This window comes from Chelonia mydas, chromosome 6 (genome assembly GCF_015237465.2).
Source record: "Chelonia mydas isolate rCheMyd1 chromosome 6, rCheMyd1.pri.v2, whole genome shotgun sequence".
NCBI lineage: Eukaryota > Metazoa > Chordata > Testudines > Cheloniidae > Chelonia > Chelonia mydas.
The window spans coordinates 82,830,548-82,842,045 of NC_051246.2; the positions used below are offsets into that span (position 1 = coordinate 82,830,548).

Consider the following 11,498-nt stretch of genomic DNA (forward strand, 5'->3'; position numbering starts at 1 on the left):
TTAACTGTATTGGGGTTGGATTAATGCGCAAGTGTGCTCTAAACTGGTCCCAGATAGTTATAGTTGTCGTGTGGATGCGGGTTTCTTGTCACAGTGGACACACCAAGGTAGATTTGACTCTTATTTGATTTCAAAACAGGTCAGAGACCATAACCTGCTTATATGATCAAGTGCATTTTATTTATTTGTTTTTGCATGGTATCTGAAAAAGACAACTGAATAATGTGAGCACACAAACAATTTCATCTCCAAAGACTTCCAGATATAGTCCAAAAAACAAACACACACACACCTTATTTCTCTCAAGTGGAGAGAAGATGGTACATATTAATGTGTTGAGATTGTTATCATGGGCCAGACTGTAATATCTTTACTCACAGTCAGTAGCGTCTTATGCCAGAAGTTGTGCTATCGCACCACTGAAATTAGGTTGCAAGGCACTATTCTACATGACTAAGGTTACCGCAATCTTGACCTATGTGAGGTCTGAGCAATTCTGTAAGTTTGCTAAGTTTATAAATTTATGTTCAATATTATTGTTTTTTAAATTTTGACATGTTTAGAACTTGAGATAGCTGCTGATCAAAAGAATATATTGTTAAAGGTCAATAAATTTACAGTTCAGACACTTACCAACCTATAAATCAAACTAACATGCAATATATAATTAGCATAGAAACAGAGTTTGTATTTCCAGTTCAGCTTCAATAATTAGCCTACAGAGGATTACATTTTTCCCTGTTCACTCTCCGCTGATTAAATTGAAAGGTTTACCCTTGGTCTCCCACTATTCTTCTGATTCTTGTTTATTCTGCATCAGATTCTTAGCCTGTTTCCAACAAATTGTGAGAGATTTCTGCAACCGGGAGTTAAAGAATTTGCAATCCAACTTTAAGAAGTCAATCTGTGCCCCTGCATATTTTTAGCACAGATTGACAGTACCCTAAAGTAGCTTGAAAGACAGAATGCAAACATTGGAAGTGCTTACAATGAAGATCACCAAAGTCAAAAAAGACAAGAGCTGTTCACACCCAGGTGTGTGCACGTATATACAAGAATAAATAAACACAGTAAGGCATGCTTGTGGAAACCTATTCTTTCAATTAAAGGAAACCACCATGAAAATGAGTAATCATCAGACTGGTCGATCTTTTCTCTTTTCCCAAGCTTATCACAAAGCTGCAATTTACAATTTTCCTCACCCCAACCAACATACCTAGGCTGTCTAAACAGATATGTTCCATAAGTGGCAATTCAACTGTAATAATGCAAACTGTTAATGCAATCAGTTCTACACCGTACCTCAACAATGAATTCAATCCCAGGTCTTGTGCAGTTTTTCTAAGTGGAGTCAATAAACTTTCAGTAGTTTGCAAGATATATTTATTCAGATTCTCACCTCCACTGCAGAGCCTGAAAAAAAATGGCATGTTATATCACTGGTCTTTCCAGATCAGCCTTTCTGCAATAAAAGCACAAATCTCTACTCTTCACCTCTTGCACCTACATACTATTGAAAACACATTCAGCTGAAGCCAACTCTTGCCTTTCAATAAAAGTAAAAACACAGAATGATGTCTATTATATAGATGCAGACGATGTCCTTGTAAAATGTCATTTGATCTGGTCACTACCTCACTGAACTGCACTAGATGTCTGCAGGCAGAGATCAGAATTTGTAAAGAAAGCCAATTACATTACAATACAGTAGAAGGTAATAAACTTCTAATGATGTTACTGACTCAAAAGAGATAATTAAACTGTGAATCTATCCGCTCCCAGCTTCTGTCAGCTTTATGTAGCCAGCATACTGACAATATCCCTGTTTTGTTTAGGGCAAGGAACTCTGTTGTGTAACAATAAAATAAGAGCAATTTTTTAAAAGTAGATGTTTGGCTTAAAACTATGAGCAAGTCGAAACACTGTTGCAACCATGTTGGAGCTCATACTACCCAGGACCCTGCAACAATGGTTGTTTTCCCTTGAGGGCATTATTTGTGTGTGTTTCTATTGGTGTCCAGGATTAAACCTTTTCATGGGTTTCATGCGATTCTAAGACACTCCTTTCAACACAGAGAGAAAAATTAATTAGAAAGCAAAGGAAGAGAGCTTGCTTATCATTTGATCAGGTCATTGACATAAGTGCTCCACGCTTAAAAAAAAAAAACAAAAACACCAAAAGCTCCCTGGTACACCTGCTCTTCAGGTCTCATCAATTTTATCTGAGTAAAGTCAGTGCTTTTAAGCTTGTCCACTAAAGAGGTCGCAATTGCAATTGGGAGGGGGGAGAGAAAGAAGTGTTGCGAGCTCTTTATCTTGATCTGACTGTTTGTTTTTGCAGTGATGTATGTAATGAAACAAAGAGGGTTTAATCGTGTCAAACAAAAGCCTTTTGATACCCAGAGGGATCTCATTTACTCTGCTCCAGTTCTTTCTTGTTTCAGGTTGCAACCTCTTCCTCTTCGCCGATCCACCAGGCTGAGTTTCTTACCTGGGGCTTAAAATTGCGAGGTGTGAAGCTCTTCTTTTGTTTTGACAGGTGCTCTTTGCTAAACATCAGCCTAGCATTGGTGGTGCTAATACACAGAAGAAAAAACTTCTACATATGCTAATGGCAGTAGTTACCAAACTTCTGACTTTAATGAGTTTTATTAGCTTACTTCACTTTTAGTTCTTAGGATAAAGTGGTGAAAACAAATTGTGCTGATAGGAAGGGAGTGTGAACGTTTGTTGCTTGTCAGGCATGTGCAGGAATAGCTCCCAATTCTATATATATATATATATATATATATATATATAAAAAGCCGTGCTCTTTGTGGAATAAAGGCGCGTGCACAGCAAACACTTCAGCTCCTTTTATAACGCTGCCGGACGCCTTGTCTGCAATGGTAAAGAGAATGCCTGGAACATTTCAAGTCTTCCGCCACTTCGCTTGCAAAGTCCTTGGGGCAGAGATGATCTTTTCGTTATACGACGGTGCCTCGCACACTGGGGCCTTGCTCCTTAATTGGTGGCCTCTAGGGGCCACCGCAACACGAATAATGAATAGCAGCACTCGGCATTTTTTGCAAGCGAGCAAATCAGGCAGTGCGTCGTTTAGCTGGAAGTCCATAGGGTAGCAAATACATTTTTTTTTCCCCTTTGTAATTTGTGGACACACAAGAAGGTAGAAGCTGCTCTGAGATACCCAGCCTGTTCTGGGAAGCAGCGATAATGGGCAAATGAGAGCTTGAAATTTGCTACTCTGAAATTTACCACTGCTCTACCTTCTAAATTTGATAGGCACACGCCACAAGTTGCTTTGCGGGCTATCTAGGTAAGATTAGGCAAGGGTCCAGGTATACCTTAATTCAGCCCCTCAAGTCTTTATTTCCTCTTCCACGCTTACACAGTCTTTTCCTCTCCTTCCTTCCTTCTTCATTCATTCATGCTGGGATCGATTCCCTACCTCACCTGGGAGTCTTAATTAGCACCTCCTTTACTGCACCGCTGATCTGTCCCATTGACCTGCCTACAACACAGGACATTATTTCTCATAGCAAAATAAATAAATACCCCCCCCCCCCAGCTACTTGGCCACCACTACTTCAGATTTGTTTCCTCCTTTTTAACTAACACCTTTTCACTAATGAGGACTTTCCTCCTAAGACACCGATAAATATACAGTTTGACAAGTAAATCAGAAAGATCTTTTCCTTTTTTGACAGTTAAATAATGTGGAGCTGACGCAGATTTTGATCTCTTGTCGGTTTGCAGGGAAGTTAAAGCGCTCCAACTGCAATTACAAGGCTTAAAGAGAGAGAAGTTAGAGGGAGGGGGTAGGAAAAGGAACACATCGACTGCAGCAGTGAGCAAATATCTTTCACACACTCACACCCATACACACAATGTCTTTTGGCAAAGTGCAGTTACAATTTATTTCCCTATTCTGGGGAAATAAATCCAGCATCTGAAGGACAATTCTCTAATGGTTTGATTTCCGTTTTTAATGCTTTGCTCTACATTTCCACAGGAGAGAAAAAGCAGAGCTGTGGGACTCTGCAACACAGGTGGACCTGACCTTTGTTTGGTTTTGTTTAAAGATATCCAGATTTTGAAATCTCTGGAGTCTATGATTTCCACACTGGCAGGGAGATGGAATGGAATGGATAATTTAAAAGGTTTATTCTGTCTCTAGACTGACTCTATTCTAGGACCAAGCTTTAGAGTCAACAAGCACTTCATTTGCCCCACCTGTGAAATGTTGGCTACAAAAGGTGCATCCTACCAGCCCATTCTTCTCTTTCTGCTACGAGAGAGCATTTCCTCCTCAAGCCACATATTTCTCATTTGTGAGGACCTACCTAACCTCATGGCTTCACTCCTGAGTAATCCAGTCATCCCAAGAAAACCTTTATACCTCAGTCAAAAACCATCGCAGACAAGAGGATCCCAAAGCACTTTACAGTACAGCTGTAATTTCAACTTTTCAAAATTTCAACTCTGTCAAAAAACAAACCCAAAATGTTTTGGTCAAAAGCCAAAATGTGTTAGTTTTAGAGTTTTTGGTTTTTTGATGAAAAGTCAAAAAATCTTCCAGGACAGCAGCCACTGTCGATAAACATTTTCATTTAGTTGAAGAAAAAAACAAACAAAGTTTTGACAGAAAATTTTTGACCAGCCCTACTTCACAGCACTCTGCAGGTGGCACTATTGAAATGCAGCTCTCCACAGGATAAGGACAACAACCAACGACATTGTGAAATTGGGAGAGGAGAAGCTTTACCCCTTTACACCTTACCTCTTGCTTGAAGCGCAGTGGGATCTTTAATGAAGAGTTGACAGGAGCTGGGCTCATCCTAAAGATCCACAGCTGGTAACCACCATACTACTTGACTTACATACTTTGGAAGACTGAAGGGCCAAGTCATTCCTGCTGAGATTTTACCTCTCTGGTTCCAGAGAGCCTAGAATCTACAGCTTTCTAACACTAAACAGCTTGTCATAGTGGAGAGAGAGGGAAGGAGCATGACAAGTCTTCCACAGCTGGCATTAATTCTATTATTTATAGGTTATTATATATGATCGCCATAGGTGTTCATGAGAGAGACAAGGTGGGTGAGGTAATATCTTCTAATGGACCAATTTCTGTTAGTGGATGAGACAAGCTCTCAAGCTATACAGAGTTCTTCATCTGGTCATGACACTTCACAGATGGAAGAAAGGCCCCTGGATCTAGGAGTTTGCAGTCTTGATTAGAGGTTACATGAAACACACACCAGGAGAGGGATGTCATGTATATTGATTTACCTGGAGGAAGACAGAAGAAACTTACCTGGACTTACTGCATGACTTTACTGCATGACTTTTCAATAAGTGTCTAGAGTACAGTGAGACCTGCACTAAGGACTGCCTCCATTAAACATTTCCTGTCTTAAGTGTTCTGGTTTGTTCCATCTCTATGCATCTGGCCTTTAGCATGGTCACTACATCAAGTTTCTGTCAGGTGCTGAAGTGACATATTAAATCAGATAGGCAAGTCACAGGAGTAAGGGATTACAGAAAAACCATCGAATACTAAACATAACAGACATCACTAGATTCCTCTAGAGTTTACATTGTTGGACTCATGCCCTGACAAACTGGCCAATTCCAACAGGCTGCAGCACATGTGGGTGCAAGGACCCCAGGCTAGGGGTTCCCAGAGGGAAGTAAAGAGTTAGAGCCTGGTCGCCTTCTCTGCCTAGAGTTTTGAAGCCACCCAATGCCAAGACAACCCCGTCTCCCACCAACCAGCGGTGAGACATGAAGGCATGAGCAGTGCAGTAGTGTCAGAGGCAAGGGGATGTTTGAAGTTTGTGGGATGGGCAGGGGGAGGTATCAGTGTATTTTGCAGGACTAGATGATCATAATAGTCCCTTCTGATCTTAAAAATCTATGAATTTATGACCCCCTATTCACTGCTCCCTTTCCACTCCCCAACTCCTATTGTCTCTGAATGGAGATTTATTCTGCGTTCTCTTTAGCTCCAGTTCTATTGCTTCCCCCAGCTGGGGAATTCCTCTGTGCTGCATCCCTGACAAGCTGCTGCCCTAACTAGCCAGCCCTTGTCCCTTCAAACCTCTTCTTTTCTCTATCCTAAACTCAGTCTCAACCCCCCAACCAATGTACCCCTATTCCTCTCCAGCCAACCTGCCTGCAACACCCCATCTAGCTAATCTTTAATTATAGAAGTTGTCATTGTTTTGTACAATTTTAGTTGTAAGCAAGTGGTTGAAAGGGAGGCAAATAAACTGGGTCCACAACAAGCCTATTTGCATTTGAACTTGCTCTGCCAAGGGGAGCTAATCCCAAAGGCCCTGGCCTTCACCTAACAATGTCCTGCCACCCATCTCGGTCTGTTCAGCTGAGGCAAGTAACAGTAGGAACCTCTCTGCCAATCTTCACAGTTGAGAAGAGGTACAGTGTATGACACAATCTGTCAAATGAGTAGGTCTAAGACCATCCAGGGCTGTAAATGTAATCATCAGGATATTGAATTGCCCACAGAAATGAATGAAAAGCCTGTGTAGAGGCTCTGCGCTCAGAGGTCACCACCCTGGAGGCAGGCCGCTGTATTCTGCACTAGCCACGGCTGTTGACAAATGGAGCCCCAAGTAGAGAAAATTACAGCACTCAAACCAGGGCAGGTGAGGCTGCTAGTTGCAAGGACTATGTCAGGTTAGAGAGGCTGGGACAACATCTGTCTTTTTCAGAAGAAGTGTAATATGGACCATGCAATGGTCAGCCTCACCTTTGTCACCTTCTGGCTTGACTGCAGTAACACACGCACACACATTCTGTGTCCTCTGAGCCCATCACAAAGTCAGAATGCCAGACTACTTTTTCTTCCTTTTACTCAGCCATCTAAAAGCTCAGTATGAACCTAATGGGCAAGAGGAATCCTGGGCCTGGATATTTTAAGCATGTTTGCCAGAGTTTGACTACCTTGTGAACAGCTTACTGAAGTTCTTGTAAAAACCTATTTTTTAACTGATATCTGGTTGCACTTGCAGAAGATGAAAGATTTATCTGTAGGGCTGCGGCAGGTGAGAAACGTGAGTTTAACAACAGATCACTAACGCAGGTTGGGTTGTTCATTTGTTTTTTCGGAAGGAAGGGATAGAGGAGAGAGAGATAAAGCTGTTAACACTAAATCTATATAATGAGTCCTCTAAACCAAAATACCTGACATTTAGCTTCATGGAGGGTGGTAAAGCAAAATATATGAGACCATCTACCATGAATCACAAGGAAGTATCTTACAGTCCAAGTATATTCCCAGCCTCAACGGCTGTTTTGATTCATGATAGGCACTATGGCCCGGTTTATTTAAAAATACCAAGCAGGGATGGAGTATTCAAACATTAGTTACTTCAGCATAAGGATTCAAAACTGAATGGCTCTTGAACTGAAATGAAACACATGGCAAATATTTCACTTCCTCTCACACCTGGGGCCCAATCCTGCATATGCTTTGTACACAGAACTCCTGCTGACTCAAAGTCAATGCGTGAAATCCTGACCTTATTTACAGTCAGCAGAAGTTTTGATCTTAACTTGCTGACTGGGTGTTCTGCTCACAGGGGTTCAGTAAACTTACAGTCACAGGACCATTATGTTTCAATTCTTGGTCATTTCATCTGAAAAAAGATCCTTCTAAATAAAACTAGAATATTTTTAATAACATTTATTGAGGTTGATTCCAGTGTCTCCAAATAATGCAGTTTTTCCAAGCTCCTCTTCTAAACTGAATCCCTGCATTTTATTCTTTTACCTTTAATTGCAGTTAGTCTATTTCACATAATCAATTCTTGAGGATTTAGAAACACTTATTCTGGCAATACAGGGTCAGCCTATCCAGGTTAACATGGAACAAAAGGATAAGGAAATTAGGAAATGCATTTTCAGTCACGTTTTGCAAATTAGAATTTGCTAATCTGAAATGAAAAGACCATTGAGTGATTTTGTTGATTCTTTTTCAGCATTTTACATGCTGATGCAGGGCTTGAACTGAAAACCCAAACATAGCAGTCACTAGTCACACAAGTGGTCCTTTTGACATCACTGGGACCACTCACCTGTAAGGACTGCTCAGATGAATGATTTGCCATTTCAGGCCCACACTGAACACCTGGGATTGCCAATGCATTCAGACATACAGATGGCTGCAAAGAGCTTATGTGTGGCTCTCAAATTATTTTGTTAATGGTGCCATCTCCTGGTGGCAATTTGCTTAACTCATTTTGCCCCCTGAAACCTTGTTAAATGTTTACACATTTATTTTAGAACTACAACAACATAGAAGGGAGATAAATTTAAAAAAACTAATTGACATTGGTAAGGCATTTGTAAACAGAAAGGCAGTTTATTAAATAATACCTTATTTAATAAAGTTTTAGAAAATAATTTATAAGATGTATGTTTATTTGGTTCTTTTTTGGAAAAGTAATTTTTTTCCATTGCAGATTTTTCCAGAAATTCTTCACTGATTACTTTTATATTTAATAAATATTGGACATAAATGTAACTGCTGTTCATAGACAGAGATGGCTCCAGCTATAATCCCAGATTCCAAATCCCCAAATTTTGAGGAAATTAACATTTGGACCCAAATTTTGCAGCTTGGGCTCATATCTAATCACAAGCCAGAGGCAATGCTCGACACATGAACACAGGAACTGCATACTGGAACAGATCAATGGTTCATCTAATCCAGTGGTTTTCAACCTCTTCTCATTTGCAGACCCCTAAAATATTTTGAATGGAGGAGCAGACCCCTTTGAATATCATAGGCATTGTCTATGGCTCTCCAGGGGTCTGCGGGCCACAGGTTGGAAACAACTAATCTAATCCAAAGGGTATCTTGGCCCAAACTTTTAAAAGGGATCAGTGATTTTCCATACCTCAAATTTTTGGGTGCCCAATCTGAGAACTTTATAGGGGCCTGATATTCAGAAGTGCTGAGCACCAGCCCTATAAAATCAGGCCCTTAAGATGTCTCAAGTTAGGCCCCTTTAGTTGAGGCACACACTTTTGAAAATCCCTGACTCTAACAGTAGGCAATGTCACACACCTAAAAGGAAGGAAATGTCTATGTAGTACACCTCAATCAGCAGTATTAGACTATGTGAGGGAATGACTTCCTGAAAGTAACTGGTGACCTTACCCCCAATGCATAAAGGTTAGTAGCATTGACTTGTTAGTAGCCTGGTCTTGTGGTTAAGGCATTGCAACATGGACTATGGAGATCTATGTTCTGATTCTACCTTAAACTTCTGTTGAAACCTTGGGCAAGTCACTTAATCTGTCTGTGACTCAGTTCCTTGTACCATCCCTAGTAAAATGGGGAAAATAACATTTTCTCCCTCTTGGGGGAGTTGTGAGGATAAACATTTGCAAGGTTTTCAGGTACTGCAAAACTCAGAAAGCCACTAAGTAACATTTTAACTAGAGCTGGTTGGGATTTTTCTGACAATTTTATTTTAGATGCAGAATCGTCAAAACTGAAACCTTTCACAAGGATTCTGTCTTCAACAAAACTTTCATCAGGAAGGTTTCTCAGGTCTATGATAGAATCACTAGTCAAAAGCAGAAAAAAACCACCCCTTTAGCCTGGTGCTTAGAACCCTCACTGAGGATGTGAAATACCCAGATTGAAGTCCCCTTTTTGAAATCAGTCTGAGCAGGGATTTGAACTGGGTCCCATATATATATATAATGTGTGTCCTCACCACAGTCTATTGGCTATCACAGGGGCAGCTAATCTAATTTTTTTTCCTGAAAATTTTTTTTCAAATGGCCTTGATGTCATCCCACTTCAGAATGAGAAAAATTCAAAAATCACAACATTTTTCACAGGATGGGAAAAACATTTCCTTCCCATCTCTATTTCTAACTCATGTAAATGGGATGCTATTCCTTCATATATACTGTATGGGCTGGATTCTGCCCTTGGTTTCACAGATGAAATTCCCACTGAAGCCAGAGCTGGACCTATATGTCTAATTCTTGACATATTTTTACTAAGCTAATTACCACAGTTCTTTCCTGTAGCAGTCCATTCCACAGGCTAATTACACACTAATTCATTATTTTTGTGTGATTCTCTATAGTGGATTTTACCTTTTGTAAAAATGATAGAGACTAATAGCACAACCTGGAGTCATGTCTAGGGTAGACCAGCTTCTCAATAAAAACTGTACTATGGAGCCAAAGTCCTTTTGGACTTGCCATTGCAAGCTTGGATAATAATACTGTAATGGGCTACGACAAGTGTGTGGTTTGAGAGAGACATTGGGTGGAGGGGGATAGATATGGAAACAAAATGTTCTTTTGATAGGTGGATTTGCCTATCTCCAGCTCTAGGGAAGACTGGTACTACTATATAAGGGCTCTGGCTGCATTCAAGTTTGTCAGACTTTTTTTGACACTGTAATAATGCCTAAATAGCCCTGATGTTACGCTCTCTTACCATAGACAGGACCTTTCATATTAAGGGTTCTCAAAGTGCTGTACAAATTTTACCGGTTGATATATAAACTATACACTGATCTACACATGAACTGTACGTTGATTGCTTCATCCACTACTGAATTGCAGCTACCCATGGTGTGAGGTGTGCCAATTTAACAGTACTCTGCTTTACTACACAACCTATGCACCACTTTCAAATGAAGAACATAATTAATCCTTCACCTCAATCATTTGTGAGTAAAAACCAGTTCCCCCAAAAAACACTTACTTAATTGTGAGCTAAGGCAGACTGATGTATCCCCTCCCCCCGCCAAAATTGAATGTATACTTCATATTAACTGTTTCACTGCTAGTCATCCACTGTGGCATCTGGGTTGCAGGGGTGCTGGAACTATGGGTGCTGGAGGTGCGGCAACACCCCCTTGGTTTGAAGTCGTTTTCATCATATACACGGTTTACCGTTTTGTTCAACAGCTTTCAGCACCCCCACTACAAAAATTGCTCCAACACCACTGCTGGGTTGTGGTAGCACCCCTTCTTTCATTGTAGTCACAATGGTACATTAGGTAAACCCAATACAATGGGCAACACTGAAGGTGCATTTTCCCCATCCCAATATCATTGGTACTTTAAGCAATATGAAAGGAATGTAGCTCCATAGGGGAGCCCCTTGGGTATTATTACATTATAGCTTTTGTTTTTAGCAACACATTTTCAGGTATCCTCCTGAGGGGAAATACATTGACTTTAAGTATGTTGTTTTTGCTAACAGTAAAAGGGATTTTTTTTATTTTGGGGAGTTAATTTTTTATTTTTTTAAAAATATAAAAGAGGAGCAGTTACTACAAAACATTGTAACTTGACTTCATCCAAACCATTCCAGGATTTATATTTATCTGATTAAACACCCAACCTGTTATTAGGAATCTCACTATTATCCCCTTTTTAGTGGGGGTTTTCTTTGCCATTATAAAGCAAAGGAAATTAATAAACAATTCTTAGCA

General features: G+C 40.3%; 1 long non-coding RNA gene across 1 annotated transcript in view; it reads right to left on the reverse strand.

Moving 5' to 3' along the window:
- The window catches only part of LOC122466236, an 89,842-nt gene that overhangs the window by 74,677 nt on the left and 3,667 nt on the right, over positions 1–11,498 (reverse strand). The window contains exon 2 of the long non-coding RNA XR_006291604.1: positions 1,303–1,413. This is a non-coding gene — a long non-coding RNA (uncharacterized LOC122466236). The remainder of the gene's footprint in view (positions 1–1,302; positions 1,414–11,498) is intronic.